The sequence below is a fragment of the Cynocephalus volans genome, chromosome 11 (assembly GCF_027409185.1).
Source record: "Cynocephalus volans isolate mCynVol1 chromosome 11, mCynVol1.pri, whole genome shotgun sequence".
NCBI classification, from domain to species: domain Eukaryota; kingdom Metazoa; phylum Chordata; class Mammalia; order Dermoptera; family Cynocephalidae; genus Cynocephalus; species Cynocephalus volans.
The window spans coordinates 46,138,092-46,158,680 of record NC_084470.1 but is presented as its reverse complement, the minus strand read 5'-3'; positions in this window follow the sequence as shown (position 1 = coordinate 46,158,680).

The window sequence follows — 20,589 nt, the reverse complement described above, 5'->3', positions numbered from 1 at the left end:
AGATTATATCAAACTAAAAAGCTTCTGCACTGCAAAAGAAACAATTAACAGAGTTAAAAGACAACCAACAGAGTGGGAGAAAATATTTGCAAAATATACATCTGACAAAAGATTAATATCCAGAATATATAAGGAACTCAAACAACTTTACTAGAAAAAAACAAGCAATCCAATTAAAAAATGGGCAAAAGAGTTAAGTAGGCATTTATCTAAGGAAGATATACAAATGGCCAACAGACATATGAAAAAATGCTCAACATCACTCAGCATCCGGGAAATGCAAATCAAAAGCACACTGAGATACCATCTAACCCCAGTTAGGATGGCTAAAATCCAAAAGACTCTGAATGATAAATGCTGGCGAGGCTGCGGAGAAAAAGGAACTCTCATACATTGTTGGTGGGACTGCAAAATGGTGCAGCCTCTATGGAAAATGGTATGGAGGTTCCTCAAACAATTGCAGATAGATCTACCATACGACCCAGCTATCCCACTGTTGGGAATATACCTATAGAGAATTATATTAAGTGAAACGAGTCAGGCACAGAACGAGAAATACCACATGTTCTCACTTATTGGTGGGAGCTAAAAATTAATATATAAATTCACACACACACACACACAAAAAAAATAAAAAACCAGGGGGGTGTGGGAAGAAGGTATAACAACCACAATTACTTGTAGTTGATACAACAAGCAAACAGAAAGGACATTGTTGGGGGGGGAGGGAGGAGAGGGAGGAGGGAGGGAGTTTTAGGTAAGGGGCAACAATAATCAACCACAATGTATAACGACAAAATAAAATTAAAAAATAAATAAACTGGGTCACTAAAAAAATAAAATAAAATAAACTGACAATGAACACCATAATCATATCCTACCAATGTCATTGAAATTTGAGGTTCATGAGCCACCTTGGGAACTTTAGCTTCTGGTAGTGGTGGACTATGTAATTCAGAAAACTGTCCCACTGAAGACAGCTAGTGGAAATGCTGGACAAAATACTTTTTAAAATATGCTGGACGGCATTGAAAAGCCGATATGGTAGTAGAGAATGACTATCACAAGATTTGTTCAATTATGAACAAGGAGGTGATCCCCCACTAGAAGCCACTTTTGTTGGGGGATTTTACAAATCCAGAGAGGGCAGTGGAAAATGATGGCAATGTTTCCTGACCTGGGTGAGGAATACATAGATGCTCATCTTGTGTTCTGTGGATTTTTCTATATGCGTGTTGTAGTTCACAACACATTGGTTAAAAAAGAAATACCAAACCAGAATTCAAGTAGATTTGTCCAAAGCAAACGTATCCAAGTCAGAAACCAGTAGAAAAGTAGCTTCAAATGTTCTAAGGAAAAAATACTCCAGACATATCCCTTCAACTGTAAAGCATAAAAGCAGAAAAGTGACGTTCTCTGATGTAAGAAAATAATCTAAGTGATTCATTTTCAGAAATGGCTTATCTGAAGGTATAAACTGATTCAGGCCTACCTGCAAGTTGTCTGACTGGTCCAGCCCATTCCCAGAGCATCGCTGAACAGATAGAGCTCTCCTTGAGATGGTAATTAGCTACTAGCCTCCATTGTTTTCTTCATTACCTGGTCTTTCTCCTTTCACAGGGTTTTAGTGGGCCTTTTTTGTGGGCTTGGCCTGAGCCCTCAGACAAAGAAATTTCTTACAAGGGGGAAATAAATCTTAGGCATCATCCAGGAAGACTGTGCAACCAATAGTACTCTCGGCCAATAAGGAACTGGGGGGAGAGACTTGCATACTAAGGAATAAACTGCTTACTACAGCCCTTTTCCATGTGCCTGTCCCATTCACAGACACCCAAACTCTGCAAGGGCCATAATTAAAGTTTTGCTTCACTGTACCTCATGTCTCCATGTCCATCATTTGACATTGGACAGGTGAGGGCATTTACTTAGAAAATAACTTAGAAAAGCCATCACTTGTGGACCTTTTTTGCAAAAACTACTAGAGGATAAAATTCCACTAGCAAATAAATGTGTATATAAAAATATAAACAGTAGGAAAGAAGCTTGAAACAGGACCAGTGATCAGTATTCAATTCATTTAAATGTAAAACTTAGTCTAAGAAGCTCTGAGAATTATGATATCACTGATTCCTTTAATTTCACTGCAAATTTATTTCCACTAAATTAAGAAAGGATTGTGTTTAATATCTTTAGTAATAATATCATGTGCTTTATGATCCCAATCTTTGTATTTTTGTTCTCTGTGTGTGTGTGTGTGTGTATCTTTATCTCTCTCTCCTATTCTATCCATATGTATATTAATAAAAGAATATCTGAGATTGTGTTAACAAACAATTAAAACAGCTATTTCTGGATAGCAAGATTTCAGTAAATTTTTTTCTTCTTTGCATGCTCCATTTCAGTGCTTTTTTATTAAAAATGAACATATATGTTTATGGAAAAGAATAGTCTTTATTCCTTCAAAAATAAAAAATAACCTGGGAACAATATAAACAAAAATAGTCTAAACACAAAAGTCAGGTAAGAAAGTGTGTTTCCCCTAGCAACACTAAAGGAGATATTTAAATATAATCAGCATTCAATGAACACATAATTTAGTAATCAACAAAATAACTGACAGCTTGTAAATTATTGATATTTTAATTTTTCAACTGTTTACTCTTTTCAAATATTTATTTCTCCCTTTAAAGCAAATACATTCGTTCAGTAGTCTAAAATAAAAAAGGAAGAAAATTTTGTATCAAACTGAGATTAAATTACACATTAGAAATTTAGGTTCAATGGAAGAAACAAACTTCTCATAGTAAATAGTCAAAGCTATCTTAATGGTTACCGTATTAAGCACTTCATTAAATTCAACTTCTATAAAACCACTATTTCTACCTTAAAATGATCCCCACGCCCCCCACCTTATATTTTAACTCCAAACACATTCAGCGTTCAGAACCAGGCCAAAAGTTTCCTTCACTTTTAATGTTCTCATCTCCATTACTCATGACATCCAGGCATGGGCTGCTTTTGTAACTCTACCTCTGAAAAATCAAACACATCCTCCAATCCATTTGTTCCCATTGCCTCTAAAGTCAGACCCTGATTATCTACCATTCAGACTAGCTACCCATATAGCCCCCTTACCACTACTCTCACCACATTCATTCGTTCCTTAGATCATTCATAAAACCTACTATAAGCAAGACACTGAGCTAGACCTGTAGAGGCAACATAAATGAGTTTTCTGCCATCAGCTGGGTTAAAGTTCCATAAGGAGACAAGCAGCAAAACACTCTGAAACTAATTGCAGAGGGAAGCAACAGGTTCTAGAAGTAGGACATTATCCAGGCTGGTAAAGTCAAGGAAGCCTCCCAAAAGAGGTGATAGGTGAAATGAACCAGAAACATAGGAGAGCCAAGTGCAGAAAACAGTATTCCAGGCAGACAGCATGAGATGTTTGGTGCAATGTCTAATTATTCATTAAAACTAGTGTTCAAAAAGAGAAACAGAGAGCAGAGAGGAGGCTGTAGTGGTAGCCCACTGGCCAGAGCTAAAAACACACCAGAATGAGGAGGTACCAACAGACTCCAGGCCAGACATGATTCAACAGAACATCACTGTCAGATAATTCATCCCAAAAATGTAACTCCTATTTTTCTCATTCACATGCTTAAACTTTGTCATCCGCTACTCAATTAAGTATAATCACCTTCTGGAAAGACAATTTTTTCTTATTTTGCAGCAGACTGTTGGACACGGCCTTAAGGTCTAAGCATGTTATTCACAATGATAATAAGGAGAAGGTAGGAGAAAATACTAAGTAAAAAGGTGAACTTTGCTTAGCTATATGCCTTAACATTACACTGAAAAACCTAGTGTATGTACGCATGACCCTAAATAAGTTTGATCACAAAAGTTGCTCTGATTAGAACAAAAGAACTTTAAAAATATAATCATACAACACTAGTTCTTATGAAACAACCATGTGTTAGGTCACAAAACAAAAAATGAAAATCGTATCAACTACCTTATCTGGCCACAATAGAATAAAACAAGAAATCGACAACAAAAGGGACACTAGAAACTGTACACATAAATGGAAATTAAACAACATGCTACTAAACAAGGAAAGGATTAAAGAAGAAGTCAAAAAGGAAATTTAAAAATTCCTGGAGACAAATGGAAATGAAAATACAACATATCAGAACCTATGGGATACAGCAAAAGCTGTTCTAAGAGGGAATTTTATAGCAATAAATGCCTACTTCAAAAAAGAAAACAGACTTCAAATAAAAAAAAAAACCTAACATTACACTTCAAGGATCTGGAAAAACAAGAACAAGTCAAACCCAAAATCAGTAGAAAGAGAGAAATAACAAAGATCAGAGCAGAAATAAATGAATTAGAGATTTAAAAAACAATACAAAAGAATAACAAAACAAAGAGTTGGTTTTTAGAAAAGATAAATGAAATCAATAAACCTTTAGCTAGACTAATGAAAAAAAAGAGAAACAAATCAAATATATAAAATCAGAAATGAAAAAGGAGACATTACAACTGACACCACAGAAATACAAAGGAACATAAGAGACTACTACAAACAACTCCATGCAAACAAACCTGATAACCTAGAATAAACAGGTAAATTCCTGGACATATACAACTTACCAAGCTTGACTCATGAAGAACTAGAAAACCTAAACAAACTAAATAAAAAGTAATGAGATTGAAGCAGTAATAAAAAGTCTCCCAATGAAGAAAATCCCAGAACCAGAGGGTTTAACTGCCAAATTCTATCAAAAATTTAAAGAACTGATATCAGTTCTTCTCAAACTCTTCCAAAAAATTGAAGAGGAGAGAATATTCCAAATTCATTCTACAAGACCAGTATTATCCTCATACCAAACCAGAAAAAGACACAACAAAAAAGAAAAATACAGACCAATCTCCCTAATGAACACAGGTGTGAAGATCCTCAATAAAATATTAGCAGACAGAATCCAACAACACATTAAGAAGATCATTCACCATGATCAGGTGGGATTCATCCCAGGGATGCAAGGATGGTTCGACATACACAAACCAATAAACATGATACATCACATCAACAGAATGAAGAGAAAAAATATACATGATCATTTCAAAAGATGCAGAAAATGGATTTGATAAAATCCAACACCTCTTCATGATAAAAACACTCAACAAATTAGGTATAGAAGGAACATACCCCAACACAATAAAGACCATATATGACAAACTAATAATATCATACCGAATGAACAAAAATTAGAGGCTTTTCCTTAGATCTGGAACAAGACAAGGATGCCCACTCTCCCCACTCTTATTCAACATAGTACTAGAAGTTCTAGCCAGCACTATAAGGCAAGAGAAAGCACTAAAGGACATCCAAATTGGAAAAGAGGAAGTCAGACTATCCCTATTTGCAGATGACATGATCACATACATAGAAAACCGTAAAGATTCTACCAAAAATTACTAGCACTAATAAACGAATTCAGTATAGTGGCAGGGTACAAAATCAACACACAAAAATCAATAGCTTTACTATATGCCAATAAATGAAATAGCTGAAGAAGAAATCACAATAGCTACCAAAAAAATGAAATACCTAGGAGTCAATTTAACTAAGGTGGTGAAAGACCTCTACAATGAAAACTGTAAACAATTGGTGAAAAGAATTGCAGAGGACACAAATAAATGGAAAGATATCCCATGTTCTCAGGGTAGAAGAATTAATGTGATCAAAATATCCATATTAACCAAAGCAATCTACACATGCAATGCAATCCCTATCAAAATACCAATGATGCTCTTCACAGAAATAGAAAAAATTACCTTAAAGTTTGTATGGAACCACAAAAGAACCCATATAGCTAAAGCAATCTTGAACAAAAAGAACAAAGTTGGAGGCATCACACTTCCTGACTTCAAAGCATACTATAAAGCTATAATAACCACAAAAGCATTATACTGGCATAAAAACAGAAAAATAGACCAATGGAACAGAATAGCGAGCCAATAAATAAACCCATGTACTTACAGCCAACAGATTTTTGATGAAGTTGCCAAGGATATAGAACAGAGAAAGGACAGTGTCTTCAAAAAATAGTGCTGGGAAAACTGGATATCTGGACATGCAGAAGATTAAAACTGGACCCCTAGCTCTCCCCCCATACACAAAAAACAACCTAAAATGGGCTAAAAACCTAAATTTAAGACCTGAAACTATAGACTTCTAGAAGAAAACATAGGGGAAACACTACATGAAGTGAGAGTGGGCAGTGCTTTTTTGAGTAAGGCTACAAAGGCACAGGCAACTAAAGCAAAAATACACAAATGAGACTACATCAAACTGAAAAGCCTCTGCCCAGAAAGGGACACTGTCAATAAAATGAAGAGACAACCTACAGAATGGGAGAGTGTTTGCAAACGACACATCAGACAAGGGGCTAATATCCAGAATATATAAGGAACACAAACAACTCAACAGCAAAAAAAAAAAAACAACAAAACAACAAAAAAACCCCACCTAATTAAAAAATGGGCTAAGGCCACGTCTTCACTCATAAGTGAGAGCTAAAAAATAAACAAATTTTCAGAAAAGAAATAAAGATACCAAAATCACAAAGAGAAGAACAGAACCGAGGTTACCAGAGGTGAGAAAGGGGGAGGGGGAGGGAGTTTAAGGGAGGAATTGGTGAAGAGACATGAAAAACGATTACATTGTATAATGTTGAACTTTAAAATAAAGCATTTATTGAAAAAAATAAGAGAAAAAACTGGACAAAGGACATGAACGGATATTTCTCAAAAGAATAAATACAAATGGCCAACAAACACATGAAAAAAATGTTCAAAATTACTAATCATCAGGGAAACGCAAATTAAAACCACAATGAGATATCATCTCACCCCAATTAGAATGGCTGTTACCAACAATAGAGAAAATAACAAATGCTGGCAAGGATGCAGAGAAAACGGATCTCTCCTACATTGTCAGTGGATGTAAACTGGTACGGTCACTGGAAAACAGTATGGAGGTTCATCAGAGAACTAAAAATAGATCGACCTATAACCCAGCTATCCTACTGCTGGGTATATACCCAAAGGGAGTGAAATCAATAAATGAAAAGGCTATCTGCACTCCCGTGTTCATTACAATGTTATTCACAATAGCCAAGAGATGGAATCTACCTAAATGCCCATCAATGGATGAATGGATTAAAAAAATTTTTTTAAAAACTGTGGTATATACACAATGGAATACTATGTTCAGCTATAAAAAATGATATTGTCATTAGCAGCAACATGGATGGAACTGGAAGCCATCGTGTTTAGTGAGGTAAATCAGGCACAGAAAGATAAATACAGCATGATCTCACTCATATGTGGAATCCAAAAAAAAATAATAAGTGATTGTCATAGAAGTAGAGAGTAGAAGATGGTTACCAGAGGCCAGGGAGTGGGGGGAGGTGGGAAGGAGAAGTGGACTAACGAGAACAAAACTATGCTACATACCCTAAGTGAATCATTGTACAGTATCAAACTGAAAAGTGTGCATTGAAAAACACACTATAACCCACAAATATGTGTAAGTGTATGTTAAAATTGTTTTTCAAAAAAGAAGTAATGGGGTAATGACTGCTAGGGAGGCAAACAACAGTGTCTACCAAAAGCTCAGTGAGCCACTTTTCTCTCATAAGTCTTACATTTTTTTCTCTGAATGGAAGATGGAATTGGAGTTTATCCTGACTAAGGGACTTTGCCATTGTGCAACAAGGACGGTGAAACACATCGTGGCCTTTAAAAATTGTAAAAATGAATAAAACAAATTAACTACCTAAAGAAAAATAAATAAGAGAAGACTTATTTAATCAAAACTAGTTTATGAAAGTTTAGGATAGATTTAAAGTTTCTCTCAAGGGAGCACAGGCCTTCATTATTTCTGAATCAATAAGGGAAAAAATGAAAGAAAACTAATAGGTAAAAAAAAAACAAAAACCTAAAATACAGACCATTTTTCAAGATAAAAGAATGTCAGCAAAGCCAAGTAGACATATTATAATGAACTACATAATCAAAATACTGATTTAACTAAGAAAATGAAGGTCTTGGAAATGCTGAAGTGCTTAAAAACACTTTTCTCTCGGTAAAGAATCTAATTGTAATTTTATTTCTTCCATCAATTCTGGCAAAGACTGAATTATTTTAGCATGCTTTCTTTGAACATCTGTGATATGTCAGGCATGGTGATTGACCCTGGGGAAAAAGAAAAAGACTTAAATATGCCCCATCCCTCAAGGGGGCTGAAATCCAGTCAATTCATATAAATTATGACACATTTGGATTTACTGGAATCAAAATCACCAAGTTGTAGTTCACTATTCAGTTCTCTTTCCATTCATTCATGCAACTAAAGGTATAATGATAAACAGAAGACAGTCTAGACCCCATGGGAGTCAGACATGAACCGTGACAGAAATATGATTAGAATTTTACTAAAGATATTACAAGGCACAATGGAAGCTGAGCTGATGCCCCTCAAGTCTATCAGTGAATATTCTGAAAGGCATCTCCAAGAAAATGGAGACTGGGATGATTCTTGAAGGATGAGTGAGTTTCTCAAGCAGGCAGGAAAATTCCAAAGGTGAAACACTCAGCCTGTCTTGACCACAAAGTTCACGAAGATAAGAAGCATCTAGAAAGGCAACTAGGATCCAATTATAAGCCTCAAGAATGTTTTTGGTTTTGCTTTCTTTTTTTCCTATTACTTTCTTTGGATAACTTATTTTATTTTTTTATTTAATTTTATTTTTCATTTACAAATAATAATTGTATGTATTTATGGGTTATGATGTAATGTTTTATTAATGTATACATGTGGAATGGTCAAATCAGGCTAATTAACATATCCCCCACCTCTCATACTTATCATTTCTTTGTGGTAAGAAGATTTAATATCCCATCCTTTAGCAATTTTGAAAGATACAGTGTATTATTATTAACTATAGTCACCGTGTTTTGCAATGGGTCACCAGAACTTACTTCTCCTGTCTTAACTGAAACTTCATAGACTTTGACCAACATCTCCCCTTTCCCTGTTCATCTTACACGCCAGCCCTAGGAACCATCATCCTACTCTCTATTTCTATGAATTCAACTTTTTAAAATTACACATATGAGTGAGATCATATGGTATTTGTCTTTTTGTGCCTGGTTTATTTCACTTTGTCAAATGTCCTTTAGATTTATCCATGTGGTCACAAGTGACAAAATGTCCATCTCTTTAGAGGCTGAATAGTATTTCATTGCACATATATATCACACTTTTCTTTATCCATTCATATACCGATGGGTACTTTGTCTATTTTCATATCTTGGCTATTGAGAATATTGCTACAATGAACATAAGAGAGCAGGCATCTCTTTGACATTCTGATTTCAATTCCTTTGAATATATAATCAGCAGTGGTATTGCTGGATCCTATGGTAGTTTTATTTTTAGTTTTGTGAGGAACCTCCATACTGTTTTCCATAATTGCTGTACTGATTTACATTCCCACCAACAGTATACAGGATTCCCTTTTCTCCATATCTTCACCAACATTTGATATCTTTCATATTTTTGATAATAGCCATTATAACAGGTATGAGATGATATCTCATTGTAGTTTTAATCTGCATTTCCCTGATGATTAGTGATGCTGAGTATGTTTTCATATATCGTTTGGCCATTTGTATGTCTTCTTTTGAGAAATGTCTATTCAGATCCCTTGCCCATTTTTTAATCAGGTTGTTTGTTTTCTTGTTATTAAGTTGTTTGAGTTCCTTATATACTTTACTTTTCCCTTTTTAAAAGTCCACTGGCAAGATGAGAAATCAGGACAGGAAGGTAAGAAACTAAAGCCAGAGGGAGCAGTTAGAAAGTGTCAAGATAAACCAGGTGAGAAATGATAAGGGCCTAAATTCCCTAAAGATGAAATGCTTGAACCTGGCCTTGTGCATTTTTCTAAATTGTTTGTCTCATTTCTCTCTCTCGGTAGGGCTTGTTGATGTAAACAGCAAATGACAGAAGTGATTAAGATCAGATAGCCTGTGCTTTAATTTTTAATTCTTTGCTTTCTGGGTGATACCTCTACTCAGACAATGAACACTAAGGAGCCAGGGGAAGAAGGTTTTGCTAATATCTGTGGCCCTGGTAAACACCACAGGGGTTGCTAACCTGTTTTAAGTCAATAACCTCTAAAAACCTGCTTTAAAAACTTTGAGTCTTTCTTCTCAAAAATTAATATAAACAAATTTTAGCTTTTTAAGGTGTGTCCAAGGGTGACCAAGAATCAAGCTTTTACATTTAACATGAAGATTTGGTGGACAATGTAGATAGGGAATAGTACTTTAAATAGATGAGGGAGGAAATATCTCCTGCACGTGATGATCTTAGAAATGTGAACATGTCAGTATGGCTGGACAGATCCAAAAGTATCAAATAAGCCAAAAATTAACCTTCCAAGGCAGTGTTCCGTAACGGGAGGGATCTTACCTTGGGGTGAATCATCTGAGTCTGCAGGATGCACCTGAAAGAGAGGTTGTTGTTCAGGTACAAATTTGCCTGCAATTGATGACAAAAATAATAGAGGCTTAAACTAGGTACAAGTTTATTTTTCCTTTATGTAAAAGTCCAATCTGGTTAAAAAAAAAAAAATCCTGTTTTTGCAAATTCATCTGTGACCCAGGTTCCTACTGTTCTGTTGTTCAACCATATCTGGAATGTTTCGTCTGCATCATAAACAATGGCTCATCATTAGATCCACACTATGAACAGCAGGATGGAAGAAGAAGGGAAGGGGGGTCTACCCCTCACTTAGAGATGTCTCGTAAATTGCACACAACCCTAACATCCCATTGTCCAGAACTGGATACAAGAGAAGTAAAGACATGTGCCTAATTAAAAATTATTGTAGAAGAAGGGGAGAAATGAAGATGCTCACTTACATTTCCTTCTGACTCAGCTTCCATATTTGGTGAAGGGAAAGCTACAATGATGCTGTGTAAATCACTTATATCTTTAGTATGAAAGATAAAAGACAAAACTATTAAAAATAATAACTACAATTATTTATTAAGGGATAAGCAATATAAAAAGATGTAAATGGTGACATAAAAAATTCAAAATATGGGGTTGGAGTGGAGTAAAAGTGTAGTGTGGTTTTTTTGTTTTGGTTTGGTTTGGTTTTTTTGCAATCCACGGTAAAATAACCTGTTATAACTATAAGACTCTTTTTGTAAGCCCTATGATAATCACAAATCAAAAACCTATAGTAAATATACAAACAATCAAAAGCAAGGAATCAAAACAAACCACTAGATAAAATCACTTGGCCACAAGGAGAACAGTAAAAGAGAAACATTGGGACAAAATAGCGACAAAACTAGAAAACAATTAACAAAATGATAGTAATAAGTTTTTACCTATCACTAATAACCTTGAATGTAAATAAATTAAATTCTCCAGTCAAAAACGTAAAGGGGCTGAATGGATTAAGAAAAAAAAAGACCCAGCTGTATTCTGCCTACAAGAGACTCACTTTACCTGTAAGAACACTCATAGTCTGAAAGTAAAGGTATGTAAAAAAGTTTTCTATGCAAATGAGACCCAAAAGAGAGCAGAAGCAGCTATATTTATATCAAATAAAATAGATTTTAAGTCAAAATAGACTTTAAGATTGAAAAAAGAGACAAAAAGGATCATTAGATAATGATAGAAGGATCAGTTAACCAAGAATATTTAACAATTGTAAATATATATGCATCCAACATCAAGACACCTAAATATATAAAGCAAATATTAATAGTTTCAAGGAGAAATATACTGCAATAAAATAATAGTAGAGGACTTCATACCCCACTTTCAAAAACCTAACAGATCATCTAGACAGAAAATTAGTAAGGAAACATTAGACTTGAATTACACTTTAGACCCAATGGACCTGACAGACTTATACAGAACATTCCATCCAACAGCTGCACAATCCACATTCTTCTCAAGTGCACATGAAACTTTCTTAAGTGCATATCATATATTAGGTCACAAAACAACTCTTACCAAATATAATAATGCTGAAATCAAATTAAGTATTTGTTCTAGCCACAATGGCACAAAACTAGAAATAAAACTTAAAACTATAAACTTCAGAAAATTTACATATACATGAAAAGTAAGCAACACGCTCCTGAACAACTAATGGGTCAATGAAGAAATTAAAAGGGAAATTAAAATTTTCTTGAAACAAACCTTTGGAGAGACTAAGAATAAAAGAGAGACCACTCAAATAAATGAAATCAGAAATGGAAAAGGAAACATTACAACTGATATCACATAAACACAAAGGATCGTAAGAGACTAATGTGAAAAATTATATGCCAACAAATTGGATAGCCTAGAAGAAAAGGATAAATTCCTATAAATGTACAACCTATCAAGATTCACTCATAAAGAAGTATAAAACCTGAACAGACTGATATGAGTAAAAAGACTGAAGCAACTAACAAGTAACGGACAGCTAAATATTGACAGGAGTACCTGTGAAAGACTGTAGGAGTGCAGCAGGTGACTGGTGAATCTCTATGGAGCATGAAGCGTAGGATGGCAGGATAAAGAGGTGAGAGAGGCACATAGCCTCAGCCACCACATCTCTGACACCAGGATTGGTGCAAGAGAAATTTTCTCTTGTGGTGAAAAGGTAGGCAGAGGACCCAAACCAACTGCCATCTTCACCACAGAGGCTGGCAGATCCTTTGGCAGGACAGCCCAGGGCCAAGTATGGGGAGTGGCCTAGAATATATGCACTGCATTGCTCTAGAACAGTAGCACAAACTGTACACTCCCCACCTGGCACTCTTGGGACCCAAGCTGAAGCAGGATTGCACCATCTTGAAAATACAGTCATTGCCAGGAATGTGCTCTGCCCTGGGGCAAATAGCCATGGTGCTTCCTCAGCCTTAAGGTTCTGCCCTCCACCCAGCACATTTACAGGAGAAGCTACAACACGCTCATCCGAGCAGCTTGAAGCCTGGGCTCACAGCAGCTGTGACTCTAGTTCTGCAGTCTGGGAAGTCAATCCTAGTCCTGTTGAACTGACTCACCATGTCCCTGGAAAGAGATCTGACAGGCAGAACCTCACCAGGCAGACCACCCCTCACTCCTCCCCATACCCCCAGCTTCACCAACTGACTGAGTTGTGTGCACCTGAGCCCCCAACCCAGAAAAACAGTTCTCGGGTCTCTACCCTAACAAATATGCCCTCTGGCCAGTGGAAATGAAGTTCATCTATACCCTCCCAGAGAAGTGGCCATAAGTTCCATCCTGAAGATCCTGCCTAGCAGCCTTGCCAAAAGTCCCAGAAGTGGCTGGATGGCTTCCTCACCACAGGCCTACCTAGCAGCCCTACCCACCAACCCAAAGAAGATGAATGGTTACCTTCACCGCAGACCTGCCTAACAGCTCCACCTAATGCTCCAAAGCAGTTGGATGAGTCCCTTAACTGTAGACATGCTGAGCAGCCCCACCCATTGCCCATAAGCTCCTGGACAGGCCCTCTCACTACAGACCTGCCCAGTGACCCCCCTCACTGCCCAGAAGGAGCTGGATGGGTCCCTTCACTGCAGGTCTGCCTAGTGACCCTGCCAATTAGCCCAAAACAGCTAGAGGAGCCCCTTCACTGCAGACCTGCCTAGCCACCTCGTGTACCACGCAGAGTCACCTGGATGGGCCCCCTTACTGCATGCCAGACTGCCAATAGTCTGAGAAGCACCTGGATAGGCTCTCTTACTGTAGGCTTACATAGCAGTCTACAAACCAACTGGGAAGTAGCTGATTGAAGCCCCTCACTGAAGGCATGCCTAGAAGTCCAGCCCAACAATTGGGAAGTGTCTGGACATGCCTCATCATTGTGAGCCAGCCTAGCAGTCCTGCCCATTGTTTAAGAAGTGGCTGGGCAGACTCCTTCACTGCAGCACCATCTAACAGTACTTTGCTCACCAAAAAAAAGCAACTGGAAGGACCTCCTCACTGCAGCATGGCCTAGCAGCCATTCCCACTTCCTGAGAAGTGGCTCATCAGCTCTGCCCTTGGCAGATCAGCTCTTTATCCACCAAGGGAAGCAGAATCTTAAAACAGACCCCAAGAAGTACCTCAGTAGAAGGGCTATTGACAGACCCACACTCAGCTAGCCAAGCGAAAGCACACCCATGCCCCTGGCTCAGAGAACCAGCTCAACTGCCACACCCCTGGGAGACCCGCCCCTGAATCTTTGAGTCATCACACACATTCACACATCCAAGTGAGAAACAACTTGGCTGATGTGCCCCTGGTGGGCCCACCCTTGGTCAGAGAAGAAGCATGGTAACCCTGCCACTGGAAAACCAGTCACAGAGACCCTGACACACCATATAGCCACACCCCAAGCCTCAGAATCAATCTAGCAACCACATCCCCAGTGAGCCAGCTCCCAAAATGACTGACCAATAGGGTGCATGTGCATACTCCCAGCCTGTGAAACAACCCAGGCTTACCTCTCCCAGCAAAGCTGTGCCACCACCACCCCAAACCTCCAAAGCATGGATCACTGAGTCACTCACTGACATAGCAAAAGTGGATTACAGCTGAAGAAACTGCACAGAGTCTACACTACTGCACCCATCTGGGACAAAGCAATTGCACTCTACACATTCAACACCCTAGAATGCATTTGCAGGTGAACATCTTTTCTCATAAAAGCCACTCTACCTCAAAAAGGTGACTTTTTGACCAGATGCAGAGATATCAATGCAGGGAAACAAGAAACATGGAAAAACAAGGTAACATGAAAACACTATAAAAATAAAATAATGCTCCAGTAATGATCCCAAAGAAAAAAATTGCCATCTTGCTGGAAAAGGAATTCAAATTAATGACCGTAAGGAAACTCACCGAGATAGAAGAGAATATAGACAAATAGCTCAATTAAATCAGAAAAAAACAATTCACAATCTGAATGAGAAATTCAACAAAGAAATACATATAACTTTAAAAAATCAAACAGATATCTTGGAATTGTAGGATTCGTTGAATGAAATGAGAAATACATCTGAGAGTCTCAACAAGCAGAAGAAAGAATTTCTGATCCTGAAGATAGCAGTTTTAAAATAACACAGGAGACCAAAAAACGAAGAAAAAGGAAAAAAAAAAAAAAAAGAATGAACAATGCTTACAAGATCTGTGGGATACCATTAAGCAAACAAATATTTGAATTATGAGCATCCAGAAGGAGATAAAAACAAAAAGATATTGAAAATCTAATTAATGAAATAAAAATTGAGAACTTCCCTAGTCGTGGGAAAGATATGATTTGTTCACATCCTGGAAGCTCAAAGTTCCACAAATAGATTCAACCCAAATATGTCATCTTCAAAACATACTCTACTCAAACTATCCAAAGTTAAAGAAAAGAGAAAATTCTAAAATGGCAAGAGAAAAACCTCAAGTCACTTATAAAAGAATCTCCATTAGACTAACAGCAGACTTCTCAGCAGAAACCCTATAGGGCCAGGAGAGGATAATATAATACATTCAAAGTACTGAAAGAAAAACACTGCCAGCCAAGAATACTATACCCAGAAAAGCTATTATTCAGAAATGAAGGAAAAATAAAGTCTTTCTCAGATAAACAAAAATTAGGGGAATTCATCACCACCACCAGACCTGCCATGCAAGAAATGCTTAGGAGAGTCCAAAAGAACAATTGCAACCATCATGAAAATACCTGAAAATATGAAACTTAGTGGTAAAGTAAATACACACATAGAAAGAGAGAGGAACCAAACTTTATCTATACAGAAAACCATCACACTACAAGGATAAACAATAAGAAAGGAGCAAAAGATACACAAAACAATCAGAAAAATACCAATAAAATCACAGGAGTAAGACTCACATATCAATAATAACCTTGAATGTAAATGAATTAAATGCTCCAATTAAAATACTGGCTCAATGGTTTAAAAAAAAACATGGCATGTGCATATGCTGCCTTCAAGAAAGAGATTTTATAGAGACTGAAAGTGAAAGGATGGAAAAAGATATCCCATGCAAAAGGAAAACAAAAGTAAGCAGAAGTAGTTATACTTACATCAGATAAAATAGACTTTTAAATTAAAATCTGTACTAAGAGAAAAAGAAGGGCACTATATAATGCTAGAAGTGTCAATACAGCAAGAGTATATAACAGTTATAAATATGTTCCCAACACCAGATATATAAAGCAAATATTATCAGATCTAAAGGAAGAGAAAGATGCCAGCACAATAATAGTTTAGGACTTAAACACCCTTCTATGCATTGGACAGATCATTGAGACAGAAAATCAACAAGGAAACATCAGATTAAATGGTCCTATAGACCAGATGGACCTAACAGAAATATAAAGCATATTTCATCCAATAGTGTCAGAATACACATTCTTTTCATCAGCACGTGGAACATTTTCTGGGATTGACCATGTGTTACTCCACAAAATAAGTCTCAACAAGTTCAAAAAAACTGAATTCATATCAAGCATTTTTCCTGACCATACTGGAATAAAACTAGAAATCAATAACAAGAGAAACTTGTGAAATTACACAAATAAATGGAAATTAAACAATGTGCTCTTGAACAGCCAATGGATCAAAGAAGAGATTAAGAAGAAAATAAAAACATGTCTCGAAACTAATGAAGACAGAAACACAACATACCAAAACCTATGGGATACAGCAGTATCAAGGGGAAAAGTACATAGCAATAAATATCTACACCAAAAAAACAAAATAATAGAAAGATTTCAAGTAAACAGCCAAACAATGCACCTCAAGGAACTAGAAAAGCAAGAACAAACTAAACCCAAAATAAGTAGAAGAGAAGAAATGTTAAAAATCAGAACAGAAATAAATGAAATTGAGACTAAACATACAAAACAAAAGACTATTCAAACGAAGAGTTGGTTCTTTTAAAAGATAAACAACATCTACAAACCATTAGCCAGACTAACCAAGGAAAGATCCAAATAAATAAAATCAGAAACGCAAAGGGAAACGTTACGACAGGTAGCACCAAAATACAAAGGATCACCAAAGACTATTATACATGTGGGTTATTTGTATATATTCCTTTAAGAAATGCCTATTCAGCTCCCTTGCCCATTTTTTAATCAGGCTATTTGTTTAATTGTTGTTAAGTTGTTTGAGTTTCTTGTATATTCTGGATATTAATCTTTTGTTCGATGGATAGTTTGCAAATATTTTCTCCCACTCTGAAGATTGTCATTTCACTCTGTTGTTTCTTTTGCTGTGCAGAAGTTTTTAATTTGATATAATCCCATTTATTTATTTTTCCTCAACACCACTCAGCATCAGGGAAATACAAATCAAAACCACATTGAGATATCATCTCACCCCAGTTAGACCAGCCATTATCAAAAAGACAGAGAATAACAAATGCTGGTGAGGATGGGGAAAAAGAGGAACCTCCTACACTGTTGGTGGGACTGTAAATTAGTACAGCCATTATGGAAAACAGTATGGAGTTTCCTCAAACAATTACAAATAGAACTGCCATATGACCTAGCAATCCCACTACTGGGTACATATCCAAAGGAATGGAAATCATCATGTCAAAAGGATACCTGCACCCCCATGTTTATTGCATCTCTATTTAAATTAGCCAAGAATTGGAATCATCATAAATGTCTACCATCAGACAACTGGATAAGGAAAATGTGATACGCATACACAATGGAAAAAAGAATGAAATACTGCCATTCACAGCAACATGGTTAAACTTGGAGAAAATTATGTTAAGTGAAATAAGCCAGGCACAGAGAGATAAATATCACATGTTCTCACTCATATGTTGAAGCTAAAAAAGTTGATCTCACAGAAATAGAGAGTAAAATAGTCGTTATTAAAGTCAGGTGGAGGGAAGAGAGAGAGAGAGATGGGGAGAGAATTGTCAATGGATACAAAATATTAGAGAGATAGGAAGAATGGGATCCAGGGTTCTACAGTAATTTATGGAGACTACAGTTAACAACAAAGTACCGTCGTGCATCTTTAAATAGCTGGTCAATATGATGTTGAATGTTCCTAACACAAAGAAGTGACAAGTGTTTGAGGTGATGGATATACTAAGCACCCTGTTATGACCATTGCACAGAGTATGAAATGTACCCAAATAGCACATTGTACTCCATAAATATATGCCATTATCATGGGCCCGTTAACAAAAATATATTGAAAAGAGAGAAATAGTAGAATAGTGGTTAGGAGAGTCAGAGAAAGGAGGGGGAAGAGATTGGTCAATAGGTACAAAGTTAGTTAGATAGAAGGAGTAAGTTCTGGTTTTATTGCATGGTAGAGTGACTATCGTTGACAGTATTGCATTGTACATTTCAAAATAACTAGAGAGGATTTCAAATGTTCTCACCACACAGAAATGACAAATATATTAGGTGATAAATATGCCAAATATCCTAATTTGATTGTTACACAATGTATACATGTAATGAAACATCACACTGTATTCCATAAATATGTACAATTATGATGTATCAATTAAAAATAATAATAATTATACAAGTTATAGTTATAAAAGAAAGATAGACAACAAAATGAGAGAAATATTTGCAACATTTATGGCAAGCAATAGTTAATGGAAAGCAATCTAAATACAAACAGGAAAAAAAAACATCAGAGAATATGGGCAAAAGCTATGAAGAGTCGATTTACTAAGGAAAATAACCATATCAATAAACAAATGAACAAAATGCTCTACTCTATTATCAAAGCACAAAAATTAAAAACAGAAGTAAGATATAACTGTATGTTTATCAGTTTGCTAAAAAATTGAAATATTATCAGTCTACTTTTAGTGAAGGTGGGCAAATGGTCTCACTTGTGCATTATGGGTGTGTGACTCCTAGCACATGCTTTTACATCCTACAGGAATATAATTTGGAGGAGACAAAGTGAGTTGTGCATTCTTAAATATTACTGAATTTTAGGCAAAATCAAGACATTCAGGAGATATCATTTGGGATAATAAAGATCCGCGCACAGGAACTCCTTTCATGTTCTAGTTCTCTTCCAAAATATTCAATCTTGTCTTTTATCTTATGTTTCCTGAATGAGTTTGTACTACTTCACAGGGATTCCCAAAGTAATTTCATTACCTTGAACCAACAAAAGCAACCAGACTTTTTATGCACTACTAGTGGGGGTGTAAAACAGTATAATCCCTTTGAAGAACTGTTTAGCAGTTACTAATAAATTTAAAATATATCTAAACTACAACCCAGAAATTCTACTCCTACTCCTACTATGTACCAAGAGAAACGAGTATTTGTGTACATAAAAACTCACACAAAAATATTCATAGCACATTTAGAATAGACAGAAACAGAACAAAACCCAGATGTTCATCAACAGGAGAATGATTAAACTGGTTTATTCACACAACAGAATATTTATTACTCAACAATTCAAAGGCATGAGCTACTGATACATATAACTACTTGCATGAAACTCACAGGCATGCTTGAGGGAAAAAAGCCAGACACAGAAGAGTACATAGTATTTACTTTCACATATATGAAGTCCTAGAATAGGAACAATTAATTTATGGTGATGTCAGAATAGCAATTATCTTTGACGAGGGGACTATTGACTGAGATAGGCATGAGAGAATATTCAGGGGTGAGATAAATGTTGTGTATGTTGACCTGGGTATTGGTTACACAGGTAGTATGCAAAAGTTAAAATCTTTCTTACTGTACACTTATGACTTCCTGCATTTTATTTAAGTAAATTATACCTCAGTAAAGTACTTTTGCCTTGGAAGAAAGGCATTTCCTCCACCTAGGAGGAACTGAATACCAGTTGCTCCCTACAGCTATCTTCTAACCGTAGCACCTTCCCTCCCAACACCTAGTAGATTCCTATTTGTCTGGGAGCCACCACGGGCTGAGGAGGATCTGAAGAGCTGTGACACAATCCAAGGAGAGAAAGAGGTGACTGACCTCATTTCATTACTTTTGATGGAACTCTATCTATGCTGTTCTGTAAAATAGCACAAATGTAAACGAGGTGTAAACTGCTTTCACATCTCATTTAGAGAACAGATGAGGCGTGAAATGCATTTCACAGGCACAAGTACTAGAGGGTTATGCTTAGCATGGTGCAATGTAGAACATTTGTTCCTCTACCCTCAGGGATGCGGGATTATTTCTGAATGTGGCTACTGTAGGAGTAAGAGTAAAAAGGGGGGTATGAGTGTACATTTAAGAGGACGGATTTGCTGCCTCCTGTCCTTATGATGCCCCTTTTTCTTTCTCTGCCTGACCAATTCCTGCACATCTGTTAAAGTCCAGCTCAAATAGCACCCCCTGCTCTCCACTCACTCACTGACTCGGTGAGTCTCCTCACACTTATGGCACTTGACTCAGCACTCAAATTTGTCACTGTTTCTATCTGTCTTGTATTATAATGGAAGGGAATGTGTAGTTCCTG